This window comes from Falco biarmicus, chromosome 6 (assembly GCF_023638135.1).
Source record: "Falco biarmicus isolate bFalBia1 chromosome 6, bFalBia1.pri, whole genome shotgun sequence".
Lineage (NCBI taxonomy): Eukaryota > Metazoa > Chordata > Aves > Falconiformes > Falconidae > Falco > Falco biarmicus.
The window spans coordinates 49,911,236-49,926,401 of record NC_079293.1 but is presented as its reverse complement, the minus strand read 5'-3'; the positions used below and the strand labels follow the sequence as shown (position 1 = coordinate 49,926,401).

Below are 15,166 nucleotides of genomic sequence, written 5' to 3'. Positions count from 1 at the left end.
CAGTGTCCTTCAATTTCTAGCTTGCTAAGAAGGCAACAGACAGATGAGTCTCTCTGCATTTCCAAAAGCCATCTTGCTGTTTTATGAAGTTCTGGATTAAGTAATCCATAAATCTTTACTTTCAGTCTGCAGAGGAGTAGCCTGTTCCCATTTATGTTTCCCCCGGCAGGACAGCGAGAGAGGGACTGGAAGCCTGTTGGTTCCCCCTACCTACCTTTTAGCTGGGCAACCCTTAGAGCCCATCCTGTCCTTGCTTGTACTGTTGAGCCTTTCCCACCGTGCTGTGAGGGTACTGTGATGGGAAAGTAATGCCTTTACTACCGGCTCTGCTAATTGCACCTTTGATTTCCCTTAGAAATAATATTCTGTTTCATTCCCTGCCCTAAAAATCTGTATAGTACTGCTTTGTGGACACAAAGCAACTGGCAGCTCCATTGCAGAGGTGGCAAACTTCAGTAGATGCAGTGATTCCTGTATTATGGTGTTTCCCCATTGCCCAGATTGTATCATGTTTCCTACCAGCAGGCTCTGATTTCAGTTATTTTCCTTTTACCTAATTTTCATTGTGTAGACTGGAATATTCCCTGCTAGGAAAATTCTACATGTTTGATTCAGGCTAAATACTGGGAGGAAATTTTCTAAGATGGCTCAGGCACTCCAAAAATGAAGATAAGGAAAAATAGACTGAATTGTCCATATTAAAAAAAAAGTTCCATCAAATTAGTTGATCACATTGTTTTTATTTGGGGCTTTTTTCCTTTTTTTTTTTTTTTCTTCTTTTTTTTGGTCAAGATGGATGCTGCTTTAGGGAACTGTGGAACTGTGCAGGGAGGGAGGATTTAAAAGCCTCATCTGATGTGCCTTAAATGAGGCAGGACAGCACAGGAAGAGAAAGGGGAATCTGAAGACTGCTTTGCAGAACTGGATGCTCTGCTTACATATGTGATGTTGGGCAAGTTACTTAATTTTACCACTTCACAGTTGGCCGTTAACTTTTTTTATAGTTTGAAATGTTTATTTAGCACCTCCCATAGGCTCTAAAAGTAGCAAAATAAATGAGTTCTGGAAGAGCAAATGAGCAAGGCAATAGGTATCATTGAAAATTATGGCAATCTATATACCAAATCACTCCAATACCCACCTCAAACAGAGAACGTACCCAGCATATGGATTTATCTGATGCTTCAGTGCTCAGTTATAGAGTAACAGCCAACAGAAAATACAACAATCTGTCATGGGGAGAAACATGACCAAAACAGCAATAAAAGAGAAATTTTATGTCCAGTTTATGTGTGCACAGATTCCAATAAGACTACTGAACTCTCTCAGACAAGTCATGGGTTGGTGTAGGTGAAGAGGCGTCTGCAAATACAGGACATCTTTGGAAACTTCGGGAACAGGTGCTTTCCAGAGAAACGTGTGCCGTCCTGATGTAGCATTCATGTGTTCTCTGTAGGAACAAGAAATTGATGGAAGAATTTTAAATTTAAGGCTTAACTCTGTAATGCATATGCAGGCATAATTTGGACACCCCAAAAAAACCTTATTGACTTAATTATTTATTTTGTGTCTGGTTTCTAATGCGCTCACCAAAAGAGCATTGCTCAGTCCAGCTGCTCTGAGGTTTTTGATACCCATCTGACTCAGAGGCAGAGCTTCAAACCACAGTGTTCAGTACAGAGACATCAGATGTTTTCACAGTGCAAAGGACACAGGAGTGAAAAGCATTTACTTGGTTAGCAGGCGTAACACAGAGAGGACACTTAGCAGTTTGCAACCACCCATACCTAGGATTCTTAAACTATGCTCTTTCTTCTTTCTTTTCCATTTGAACTCTTTTTTTTTTTCCCCAGAGATTTAAAGGACAAACTTGAGAAGCCACCTCTGCTGCAGGTACTTTCCATGTTTCTGAGTGAGCAGGCCAAGAAAAACAGCAAACGAAGGTAATTTTCCTAGTGTCCGCACCAGCTAGAAAAGGTGATGAACAGCAGCAGAAAATTCGCTGACCATTTTAGCATACAGAGCAGCTCACCCTGCTGAAGGGGGACCAACGTACATTGTACCAGCATTGCTGTGCCTCCAGGTCAAGTTGTTGTACTGCAGCTTACCCAGAGCAGGTGTGGATGTCATGTCTGGAAGGACTGCAAAGCTTAGATTTCCCTGTTCAAATAGTGGCTTTTGCCTCATGCTGCCAAAAGCTGTCCATGACCGTGAAGCATCGTCTTGGATGTGACCAGGAGAGCTTCCTTGGCTGCGCTGTTTGCAGGCTATCTGCTTCTAGTGACCACAGCACGACCCCTTCACTTTCACCACTGTAGCTGAGAATCGCTTGCCTGCCCCTGGAAGCGCTCCTCAGCATTCACAGCCATGAAAAACCACAAGAGCTGGAGAAAAATGAGATTTATTCAGAAAGAGGGTATGAATCCAATTAGAGCAAAATAAACAGTCTACACGACACATTTCTTTCTCACCTCTGCAGAAGCTGATCTAGCTAATCCCTTTGTGTTCTAACAGGAAAATAATCGACAGCTTACAACTCTGAAGCCAGTATCGGAGGACTCAGGCAGCAAACACCAGCTGTCCGGGCCTCCAGCCCATCCAGCTCTGTGTTTGTTACTGTGAGCCAGCAGCTGCCTCTTGTGTGTCCTCAAACTTTCTGCAGTGGTGCCTACATGCAAGCACTGACTTGGGGCCACATCTCATTTTCTTATTCCCAAATAAGCATACTGCTTTGCTGCCATGATGCGAGTTTCCTAAATAAGATGATGTTCTGGGAAAGAGATCTTCCTGTGTGCTCAGGAGACAGTCATTTCTTTCTGCAAGCGTGGCGTTCACATAGGCTGCACTGACATCCTGTGGCTCGATTTCCCTGCCTGGAAGGAGCACGAAGGGACAGCTTCACCCCTGTTGCCAGACCCCTCCATGTCCCCCCTCTGCTCCCTGTGGGTCACTGATGCCCCATCCAAACCCTCTGGGACAGGAAGGGGCACTTGCCCTCTTGCTGAGTCCAGCACCGGCTCCTGCCCGCTGTACCAGGCTGCTGGACACTGGACCTGGTCTCACCGCAGCTGTCACCTCACCCAGACAATGCCAGCCTGGGGAGCCAGTGACCATCTCCCCCCGGCCTTTTTGGCATCCCTGGGATCACTGCCCAGCTGAGCAGGGCAAGGATGAGCTGTAGTGACCCATCGCTAGGTGGGGGTGTTGCTGGCAGGGCAGGGGCTTTTTTAAGGGAAAACTGATGAGGATGCTTCACACACCCCCAACATCTGCCCACCAGGACTCCAGGTGGAGCCCAGACGGCACTTGCCGCACACATTCACAGCACTGAGCCCTGCTGCAGGGCACGCAGGGTCTGCAGCGAGCTGCATCCCCCAGCCTGGGCTCAGACACTGTGCGGAATAGCACCCAGCCCCATCAGAAGTAGAGTTTAATTTTACCTTCCCCTGGGGAATAGTGTTAATCTGTAACTTTTTAGGCATCACTTGATCAGCTGAATAACAGCTATTAGCTTTGGACTCTAGGCATTTTTATGAGATATTAGTTCCAGGGCTTGTGGTTTGGCATAGAAAGCATATTATTCACACACAAAACAACTGCATTAAAATAACATTAGGAATCTGGCTTAAACTGACAAAACCTAGGAAACTCAGAATTAAGGCTGAAAGTATGTCCTTAGCTCACCCACCGCGTGGCTGGTACCACAGCTCAGATGGTATGTCAGGCCCACCAGCTGCAGCCCCGGCTGCCTCCTGCTGAGCCGTGCTCCCTCCTTTTCCAGGGAGGAAACAGGGCTGCACCTCAACCACAGTCCCACCACCCTTGGGGAGCAATGGCCTGTCTTTGTGCCATGGAGCTCTCATCCAGTCGGACAAGGTTTGGGACTTCAGTGTAATGCAGCTCTTTTCTGTGCGTCTTTACTTACAGAGCTGGGTTCCTCCCGTGTCACCAGCATCACCATGGTCAGAGCAAAAACTGCTAAGAAAGCAACACAGGCTGAGGAGGAATTTGTCCGGCGTGTGGTCAGAGGTAAGACATGAGCCAGACAAGAAAATCCACATGGTTCCTTGCTTTGACCTGCCCTTGATTTGCTTTGATTGATCAAGGTACCGCAGCCAGAATGAAATGCAGCCAGGGCAGCGGCTGCCAGCTTGTGCTGGGGGCTCGGCCGCGATGGCTGGCTGGGGGTAGCACCAGCCCCGAGAGAAGCAGACGGGCCTTTCTGAAACCTGCTGGGGGAAAATCCTTGGCCCAGAAAGCACCTTCTAAGGTTGACTTTTTGGATTGCCTTACTGCAAGGGAACTGAGGCCAAGAAGTAATGCGGGGACACAGGTTGCTGTCACCAGAGCTGAGGGGGGGAGGGGAACTTGTGCACAAGCTGTGCCAAAGGGCTCCCCTTTCACAGGGCCTTCAGTCAGGGGAAGCCACGCTGCACGTCAAGAAATCTGTGTCGTAGCATCCAGTGGCTGAAAAATGAAGGAAGGTCCCCAAAAGGGTCATGTGGTGGGTCAAAAAGCAGCAGTGCTGGGGACATTCCCAGTCAAAACATCTGCTGTGCTCCCGTTTTTCTCCCAAAGCCCTGCCCTTGATCATGGGACACAAATATCAAAATGCTCATCTGGCTGCTGGCTTTCCAGAAAGTGTATCTGAGCTCTGGAAAAGGAGATCTCAGCTGCAGCATGTTTGCTGCAAAAGCAAACAAAAGCGGTATCACAGCTCACATCCTCCAAGAATCACCACAGGACCCTAGGAAGGACCAATCTGCCCACTCCTGGTGACAGACTGGCATGATTCTTTTTAAGATGTCTTTTTTTTCCTCTGTGGGCAAGTATTTGCCTCCAGTTTGCAGTAAAATCAGCTTCTGTAAAAACATATATGAAATGAGCTTCACTTCTGCTCTACCCATTCCTTTTATTTATGAGCTCTGCCATTTTGTATGAAACAATCCAAGATGTTCGTGCGTGAGACATCTCTCAAGGATAAACCACAGTAAAGGGGAAAAAAAAAAAAAAAAAACAAACAAAACCCCCAGAAGGTAGCAGCCAAAAAAAAAAAAAATTCTGTTCAAATTGCAAGGTTGTCACACTGCTCTGTAAAAAGGGGTGCACCTTAACCATATTGGGTGTGATTTTCTCCTCTTGGTGAGGTGAGAGAGACATTTGCTATTCCTATCTTGGAAGCAAAACAGAATAATTATTGCCTTTCCCAGCAAAGGCAAATGCAACTGAACTTAGCTGTGTGCTTTTTACTTGTGTGCCATAAACCAACACATTCCCTCGCTGGCTGGCATTTGCAACAGACCACAAACACAGTACTACACCTGGCACCAAATCTGTATTTTAGGTCAGAACTACATTCTGGTGATAAGATGAAGGATGCTTGTTCTCTGGACACACTGTCCCAGAAACACTGTAGCTAAATTTACCATAGAATAATTCCAGTTTAATTCTTAGGAGGTTTTCTAATGCAAAATAAATGTTTTGCTTGTTGTGGAACCATTCTCCAAACATAACCTGGGACCCCAGCATCAAGTTTCCTTGGTCTTTTAAAGTTGCTGAGTGTCTCTGTGCCTTTTAGAGTACAGCTAGTGCCACAGGTACTCACAGCTTCTGAAAAAGCAGTCTGAAATGAGTGGGTGCTGCGTGACATAGGGTCTGTGTCCACAACACGCAAATGATGACCATATGTGAATCAATCCTAATCCTCTGCTGTAAAAAAAAAAAAAAAAAGCTGAGCCTAAAAATAGCAAATAGTAAAATCTCCTCCACATTGGGCCCACCTTGTGCCACAGAGCCAGCGTGACCTGTTATGGAGCAAACACCTGTGCCTTGCATGTCCCACAGCCGCAAGGTGCTGTACGGTGCCTCCCCTGCACACGAGCATGCGCTTGGCCTTTGAATTTCATGAGGCAGCTGCTCAGAGCTGTGCCAGTGGGTGTCTATGGGATGTACATGCAGATGTACACATACGAGCAGTGTATTTACAGAAAATGATAGAAAATAAAATAGGCCAGGATGTGGTTTCAGGTGCCACCTGGAAGGCTTTTTACCAAAAAAATAAAAGTTGAGACTGCAGTTGTGTTCAACTTATTAAGTACATTGTGCCCCTTTAAAAATATGGTTGAAATGGCAGGTGATTGTTCCCGTATTAAGGAAGGCTTAAGAATGACTGACAAGATCTACTTTTGCAGCTCTTATTTCTGCCAATCAAATTACCGAGGACAAGACTGAATAGTGCATATTTAGAAAATGTATTTTTAAAGTTGGGCTTTGACGGAACAGTAACTTCATGAGAAAGTGAAGCCTTCCCTTCCCAACTAGCTGTGACTGAAATACACCAAACAGAATGGGGAAGGGGAAGGGGAAGGTATAACGAAGAAACAAAGCCATAAAACAAAAAGGCAGTTTTGCCAGATGTGCACCTGCACCCTACACAGAAAGTGTAATTTCTTCAAAGAAGATATCTAGGCTTGGGATCAAATCTGGGTGCTCATACCCAAGGGCTTTGATCAGAAGAGACAGGCAAGGAAGGAGAGGTGGGGGGGTAGCCCTGTATGTTAGGGGGTGCTCTGGTTGGCTAGAGCCTAATGATGGTGACCGTAGGGCTGAGTGTTAATGGGCAAGAATCAGGGGGAAGGCCAACCAGGCAGATATCCTGGTGGGAGTCTGTTAGAGGCCACCCAACCAGGATGAAGAGGTAGATGAAATATTCTATGAGCAGCTGGGAGAAGTCTCACAATCATTAGACCTTGTTCTTGTGGGTGACTTCAACCCACCAGATGCCTGCTGGAAACACAACACAGCAGGGAGGGAACAGCCTAGGAGGCTCCTGGAGTGTGTGGCAGGTCCCTTCCTGACACAGCTGGTGAGTGAGCCACGAGGGAAGGCGCCCCGCTGGGCCTGTTGTTTGTCAACAGAGAAGGACCTGTGGGTGATGTGATGGCTGGAGGCCGTCTTGGGCACAGCAAACATGAAATGATAAGAGTTTTCAATTCCTGGAGAAGTAAGGAGTGGGGTCAGCAGAACTGCTGCCTTGGCCTTCCGGAGGGCAGACTTTGGCCTGTTGAGGAGCCTGGTTGACAGAGTCCCTTGGGAGGCAGTCCTGAAGGGCCAAGGAGTCCAGGAAGGCTGGACACTATTTGAGAAGGATATCCTAAAGGCACAGGAGCAAGCCACCCCCATGTGCTGAAAGATGCACCCTCAGGGAAGAAGACTGCTCTGGCTGAACAGAGAGCTGTGGCTGGAGCTCACGAAAAAAAGAGTTTATGACCGTTGGAAGAAAGAGCAGGCAACTCAGGAGGACTACAAGGATGTTGTGAGGTTATGCAGGGAGAAAATTAGAAGGGCCACAGCCCAGCTAGAACTTAATCTGGCTATGGCCATAAAAGACAATAATAAATGTTTCTATAAATACATTAGCAACAAAAGGAGGGCTAAGGAGAATCTTCATCCTTTACTGGATGTGGGGGTGTCCTGTTTTCAGCTGGGATGGAGTTAATTTCTTCTTAGTAGCTAGTACAGTGCTGTGTTTTGGCTCTGATGTGAGAACAATGTTGATAGCACACTGATGTTTTCAGTCGTTGCTGGGTGATGTTTATACTAAGTCAAGGACTTTTTGGTTTCTTGGGCTTCGCCAGCAACAAGGCTGGAGGGGCGCAAAGAATTGGGAGGGGACACAGCCAGGACAGCTGACCTGAACCAGCCAAAGAGGTATTCCATACCATGGGACGTCATGCTTGGTATATAAACTTGGGAGGTTAGCTGGGGCCTGCAGATCGTTGCTCAGGGACCAGCTGGGCATCCGTCAGCAGGTGGTGACCAGTTGTGCTGTGCATCACTTGTTTTCCTTTCTCCCTTTCCCTTTGGATTTTATTCTTTCCCTCACCTTTTCCATTATAACTGTTGTTGTTGTGATTATTATTATTTCCTTTTTAATCTGTTTAAATTATTGAACTGTTCTTATGTCAACCCTCGAGATTTACATTCCTTTTCAATTCTCCTCCCCACCCCTCTGGGTGGGGGAGCGAGCAAGTGGCTGCGTGGTGCTTGGTTGCCGGCTGGGGTTAAACCAGGGCACAGGGGAAAACGTAGTGACAAAGGATGAGGAAGACCCTGAGGTACTTAATGCCTTCTTTGCCTCAGTCTTTAATAGTAAGACCTGTTGTTCTCTGAGTACCCAGCCCCCTGAGCTGGAAGACAGGGACGGGGAGCAGAATGAAGCCCCATAATCCAGGGGGAAATGGTTAGCACCTGCTACACCAGCTAGATACTCACAGGTCTATGGGACCAGATGGGATCCACCCAAGGGTACTGAGGGAGCTGGCAGAGGTGCTCACTGAGCCACCTTCAACCATTTATCAGCAGTCCTGGCTGACCAGGGAGGTCCCAGCAGACTGGAGGTTGGCCAATGTGACACTCATGTACAAGAAGGGCAGGAAGGAGGATCCAGGAAACTACAGATCTTTCAGCCTGACTTCGGTGCCAGGGAAGGTTATGGAGCAGATCACCCTGAGGGGCATAACGTGGCACATGCAGGACAATCAGGGGATCAGGCCCAGCCAGCATGGGGTTATGAAAGACAGGTCCTTCCTGATGGACCTGATCTCCTTCTGTAACGAGGTGACTCAGTGGATGAGGGAAGGGCTGTGGATGTTGTCTACCTAGACTTCAGTAAATCCTGAAACTGTTTCCCACTGCATTGTCCTGGATGAACTGGCTCCTCATGGCTTGGATGGGTAGCCTCTTCACTTGGTAAAAAAACTGGCTGGGTGGCTGGGCCCAAAGCATGGTGGTGAATGGAGTTACATCCAGCTGGCAACCTGTTACAAATGGTGTTCCCCAGGGCTCAGCACTGGGGCCAGTTCTGTTTGATATCTTTATCAATGATCTGGATGAGGCGATCAAGTGCACCCTCAGTACTCTGCAGGCAACACCAGCTTGGGGGAGAGTGTTGATCTGCTGGAGGGCAGGAAGGCTCTGCAGAGGGATCTGGGCAGGCTGGATCAGTGGGCCAAGGCCAACTGAGGTTCAACACGGCTCAGTGCTGGGCCCTGCACCTGGGTCACACCAGCCCCACACAGCGCTACAGGCTGGGGGAAGGGCAGCTGGAAAGTGCCTGGAGGAAAGGGCCTGGGGGTGCTGGCTGGCAGCCGGCTGAACGTGAGCCAGCAGTGTGCCCAGGTGGCCAAGAGGGCCAACAGCATCCGGGCTTGTATCTGAAGCAGTGTGGCCAGCTGGACAAGGCAAGTGGTCATCCCTCTGTACTCGGCACTGGGGAGGCCGCTCCTTGAACCCCGTGTTCAGTTTTGGGCCCCTCACTGCAAGAGGGACGTAGAGGTGCTGGAGCGCGTCCAGGGAAGGGCAAAGAGGCTGGTGAAGGGTCTGGAGAACAAGTCTTACAAGGAGCAGCTGAGGGAACTGGGGCTGCTTAGCCTGGAGAAGAGGAGGCTCAGGGGGGACCTTATTGCTGTCTGCAACTCCCTGAAAGGAGGCTGTAGGCAGGTGGGGGTAGGTGTCTTCTCCCGAGTAATAAGCAACAGGACAAGAGGAGATGGCCTCAGGTTGTGCCAGGGGAGGTTTAGATTGGTATTAGGGAAAATATCTTCACTGAAAGGATGGCCAAGCATTGGAACAAGCTGCCCAGGGACATGGTGGAATCACCATCCCTGGAGGTATTTAAAAGATGTGTAGCTGTGGTGCTTAGGGGCATGGTTTAGTGGTGGATTTGGCAGTGCTGGGTTAGCGGTTGGATTTAAAGTTGGATCTTAAAGGTCTTTTCCAACCTAAACGATTCTGTGATTCTATGATTCTAACCCTTTCCTCCCACTCTGGCTACCACCCACATCTCAGCTCTTCATCAGTCCCCTCCCTCTTCATCTGCTCTTGCTGCCAGGTGGTCTGGCATTCCCTTATCACAGCCTCAAAGGACTCTGCAGTATGGGGGACTGGAAAAACAAACTAAATTCTGCTCCTGACCTAGGCAGGTAGGTCCCCAGGTGCCTGTCCTCATTACAGAGATTGTTTAGGGAGCTGGATCCAGCTGGCAAAGGTTTCTCATTAGGATGGCAAGGCTGAAAATGTGAAGCTGGAGGGAAATAATGTGGTTCTGAAGTAGAGGTGGCCTGGAGGCTGGGGTTAAAGAGGTGGTGGTAAGACTTTTTTTTTTTTTTTTTTTTTTTTTTACTTATTTTATTTTAGCTTAGCATTGTGGGGTTCAGTTAGTTATGGAAGTGGCAGCACATTTTGGGTGGGTTCAGGTTTGTTTGGATTCCCCCCTTCCCCCCCTCCCCTGCTCTAAGGATGTTACAATTTTACAAGTGTTACATTTTGACTAGTTCTGACAGAGACTTGGGACAGGAAAAAGCCTGGCTTAGGGTTTCTTGAGTCTGGATCTTGTGCAATGTGTGGGAGTTGTGCTCCTGCTATTTTTTTAGTGAGTATATGAGGAAAGGCAGGGAGAGTGGGCAGTGCTTAGACTCTGCTTATTTTTGCACTAGCAAACAGCATAGCTTTGGCAGAGGAAGAAAGATTTCATGTGTTGAGCTGCCACATTAAAGCCATGGGCAGCTCCTGACAGCATCTTCTCTTTTAGAAATATCACAGATATGAGAAAGTGGTCAGCAATAGGGCCCACTGCCCTTTTGACTGGAAAGAGTAGATAACAACAGAATGCAAACAGGAGAAAGAAATTAGATGGAGGACAATTGCAGAGGCTTTAAGGGTCTCAAGACTTTGTGTTTCAGGTCTGCTAACCCTGCAGAAGCTCTGTCTCATTTAATGTCATTAGCCAGTCCCCTATGTGAGAGCCCACTTGTGTGGCTGCTAAGAAGCTTTTACAAAATGTGCTTTATGGCCAGTTATAAGCTCTTCAGTGTTCTTACAACAGCAGAATACTTACTTACTGGAATTGTTGGGCCAGCTGGACCACTGTGTATACAGCCACGTGCCTTCCCAGAAGTGGGTAAGGCATGTGTTTGCATGTCCAAGGAAACTTTGCTTGGAGTGCAACTTCACTGTGATTGTTTCAGTGGCTTCTCTGCCCCTTGACTTTGTGTACAGAATGAGAGGTGTTCTGTGTAGCTCAGCCCAAAATCACCAAACTCTGCTCTGTGTACATTTCAAAGGATCAATGAGTCTAACAGCTGCACTTTGTGATAGTGATAAACGTTAGCTGAGGTAGCTATAGTCTGTTAAGAAATATTCCTGTGTCTGTTGGCTCCTGTTGTCTCTTATTCTGCTCTTTGCACTAATGGCATCTGCACATCCAGCGCTGTTTGGGTGCCAGGTGACCGCATGATCTAGCCATCCAATTGCTTTTCAATGATGAATTGCTATAGCTGCTGCTGGCTGCATATGGCAGGTCAGTAGCATTGCCTGGTTACCTGCGGTGAATCTGCATTGCAGCTACTGTTTGCTGAAGGATGTAGCTGAGAAGAGGAGACTTAAGGAAAAAGAGAGGGGGGTGCACACACACAAGTGAAATAATACTGAGGAAAAACTGGAGCAGTTTTTAGTCCTCAGGTCTGTAGTCTAGTTCAGCTGAAGGCATAGGAAAGCTGGGCAAACACAAATGAACTGCCAAACTTCAGAATTAGCCCACCTCATCCATCTATCTTTCCTTCCATTGCGGGGAGGTTGAAAATCTCCATGACTCAATGATCATAATTTTTCTTCACTCCAATAGCTGCCATCCTGGCTGCCTGCCCCTGCCAGCCCGCTACACAACTTGTATGCTAATGTTTGGATTTTAGTGGTGGGAAACGAATGTCAGGCTGTACTGTCTTCATGCACCACCGAGCTGTGCTTATGGTTGCTCTTGGCAGAACCAAATGATTAAACAGATAAAACAATCAGTCTTTTTATTTCCAAACATTAACCTAACTGTTAATAAAGCACAACCCATGTCATCCTTATGGACTCTGCAGAGCTGAGTCATATTAAAAACAGGATTTGAATGCTGGAAAAAGTCTCATACTTCTTTCCTGTGCTGAGAGGCAGTACCCAGAGCTTGCCTCCGAGAACTTTGCTGTGAGGAAGCTGGCTGGGCTACAGCTGCCAAGGAAAGAAAAGAGGCTGTGACCTGCATGCTTCGGTGTGGGCGCAGTAGGCTGCTGTGCTGGTGCCCTGGATGGATGGATGGATGGCTGTGTCCCTGCCTCTTCCCTCCCTCCCAGTGCTCAGCAGGGATCTCCTCTCAGCCTCCCAGGGTGGGTGGCAAAGGTTTGTCAGGCTCCAAGGCAGAGGAAATGGAGTGATTCTCCCTCTCAGTGGACTTTGCCCTTGGTGACTGAAGATATTTTTCCCCAAACATCCCCAGTGAAAACAGAGGGGTTTTGTAAATTCATTATGTCACTGAGGAATCTGTTTAATCAGCTGCCTTTCCCTGGAGGCACTTAGCACTTAATGAGAGACATGATGGAAGGAATCAAAATTGGTTTACAAGATTTTAGCCTCAAACCCCCTAGCTGATGCATTGCTGAGTGTGCTGTAATTTAGAGGAGCAAATGGAGACACTGAGCAGCTCTCACCCTGTCTGTGTGGGTCAGTGCCAGAGGCAAGAGGTGAAGCCTCAAGCTCTGTGTTGCATTGTTCCTTTCCTAGGTGTTATCAAAATTAATAGCAAAAGTCTTTTTGTTACCAGGAGCCTGAATGGTGCTCCTGGTACAATCTGGCAAGCGCTCTTATTGCCCATTTTGCCAGTTACACTAAGGCATATCCTAGTTTAGTTTATCTACATACTAATTCAAAAAGCAGCCCAAAGAGAAACATTGCATATACATGAGAAGGAGCTTTATGCACTAGATAAACAGTGGGACAACAGAGCTGGTTCAAAAAACACTATAAAAACCTTTGCATGTAAAGTGAACGTACAAAGAAAGGGCACTTTCAGAAAACGACTGTGCGTTGTTTGCTTGCTTTCCCTGGTTGCCTGTGCTACCCCTAGTCCTTCCAATTAACTTGTACCCTGCTATCTTAGTGTGATGGGACAATGGGACAGGCTGATGTAGCAGCAGCTTTCCCACTAACAAGTTATGTTTACAGGTGCAAGGTCTTCATGAAATCTCACTCTGAAGGACTCTCTGCGGGCTTGTGTGTGATGTGCCCTCAGGAACGTATGAAGTATTTTATTACTGTAAAATAATTCCTATGCCAGCATCTCATTAGCCTTTACCTTTTAGCTTCTCCACTCCCCCACCCCTGAGTAAATAAAGACTAAATCGTTTGGAAGCAGATTTTCCTGCAGTGTAATTGCTGTGCTAGCAACAGCCGAGTGTTTTCCATAGGGCAGGGGAGCAACATGCTCTGCTGGGAGGGGAGGGTGGTTTGTTCACTCCTCTCAAGCAACAGCTGCTGGAGCCAGCACTCACTGCAGATTTTTCACCCCAGTATCATTTTTGCGATACTACTTTGAGAGGGAACCAGCACCCTTTGCCCCTCAAGCAATTATCAAAGAGACAGCCAAAAGTGAAAACCTTTGAACTGGCTGGCTGCTTTTTGACCTGCTCTGGGTCCCAGTGATCTGAACGTTGAGCTGTCCTCAGTTGTGAAGATACTGTCCAAAATCACTTCCCACAGTCGCGTTTATTGAAAGAAGTGCAATTTTGCAAGGATAAATCTATTAATGTAACCTGCCAAAGCATGACAAATTGAACTTCACAGAGAAAAAACCTAAAACTTGTGGTTTATTACTCATGTATAGTTTATAATATGCTTATATGTAATCACGCATGTCTTGGATGTAGATATTTAGATTTTTATATAGCTAGAACATATTGTTTGTGTTAAATTCATAAGATATATAGCTTGGACTAAAAGTAGCATTTTCTCACAAAGATGAGATGTAACGGATGGCAAAGTAGATGTACGCTCATCACATTTATTTTACTTTCAGCTGTAATAATTGATAGTCTATATAATGTACACATATGAGTTTTTTTAATATAAATATGGATTTGTGAGAGTGCTGCTTACCATCAGTCTGTAACATGTGATTTAGAGATTATTTATGGGCTGTTGGTATCTTTCTCACTATTTTTTTTTTTAAGTTCAAAAGGACTGCAGGGGAAAACACAATTTAGCATGGAATTGATTTTACGTCAGCTGGTTTTACATGAAATAATATTACAGTATTAAAGAATTGCATTGTCACTTCTTGCTGTGAAGTTGCATTATGTTCTGTAGCCTTGGCTCACTTATTAATCCTTCAGTAGTGCACACTTAATTGTTCAGCAAATAACATAACACATAAAGAAATAATACCTACAATGTGATTTATATCTCTTCAGGCAAAGACACTGAGAACTGGATCATCTGCCTTCGTTTATTATACTGCAACACAGCACAGCCACGGGACCTGAAAACTGTGGCCAGTTAGGACACACTGAAAATCCATACCCTGGAAACAAAAGGTACGTCTGCTCTATCAGTCAGTCAAGTACAAGTCTGAATCGCTTTTAAAACTAAACACATGCATGATGCATTAACATATGCATCCTGTGGTGGACAGAAACTTTGAGGCTCTGAGCTTGCTGGACAGAACAAGGGTGGTGTGATCACCAAAGCCCAGCTTAGCTGCTGTACGCTCACTGTAGGGAGCAGGGGTGTGCAGCCAAATAAATGTAGTCTCTGACTCCAAGGGATGTAGATATATTGAGCCAGTAGGACTTCTAGGGGTAGAGGGAATGGGAGGGTGGGCAGAGAGAAGTGATTTTAATAGCTGATGGGGTTTCCCACTAGGAGTCTACCTGGAATAGCAGAACCATTTGCCAACACAAGCATCGGTTTACAGGTTTCTAGACAGCGTCTGTAAATGGTGGAGAGCAGAGTCTACTAGAAATAGGTTTTGCATCCAGTCCAATCCCAAGCTTTGGCATACCAGACTTTGAGTCTCCCCAAATACTTAATTTTTAATACATGCTGTAAAAACCTGGTGTACATAGATTGTGTGGCTCTTCATGATTACAACTCCTTGCATCTTGCCCTCTACCTTGAAGGACAAAGGGTGCAGATCTTCTGATGCAACGTGCTCTGGAGAGTAGAACCAGTCCATTTGTTTTCCTTCAGCCTTCAGAAACAGCTGGAGAGCAAAAACCTGGTCTCCACCATGTTCCATGGGTCATGCTTTCTAATTAGTATTTATTTTTCCTCCAACTCCACCACACCCATT

At 46.6% G+C, this 15,166-nt stretch overlaps 1 long non-coding RNA gene across 1 annotated transcript; it reads left to right on the top strand.

The window, feature by feature from the left end:
- The first annotated feature begins 1,447 nt into the window (after positions 1–1,447).
- On the top strand, positions 1,448–14,700 carry LOC130151931 (uncharacterized). The gene is made up of 3 exons (XR_008822808.1): positions 1,448–1,943; positions 3,928–4,029; positions 14,286–14,700. It is a non-coding gene; the product is annotated as an uncharacterized LOC130151931 (long non-coding RNA).
- Positions 14,701–15,166: the final 466 nt, after the last annotated feature.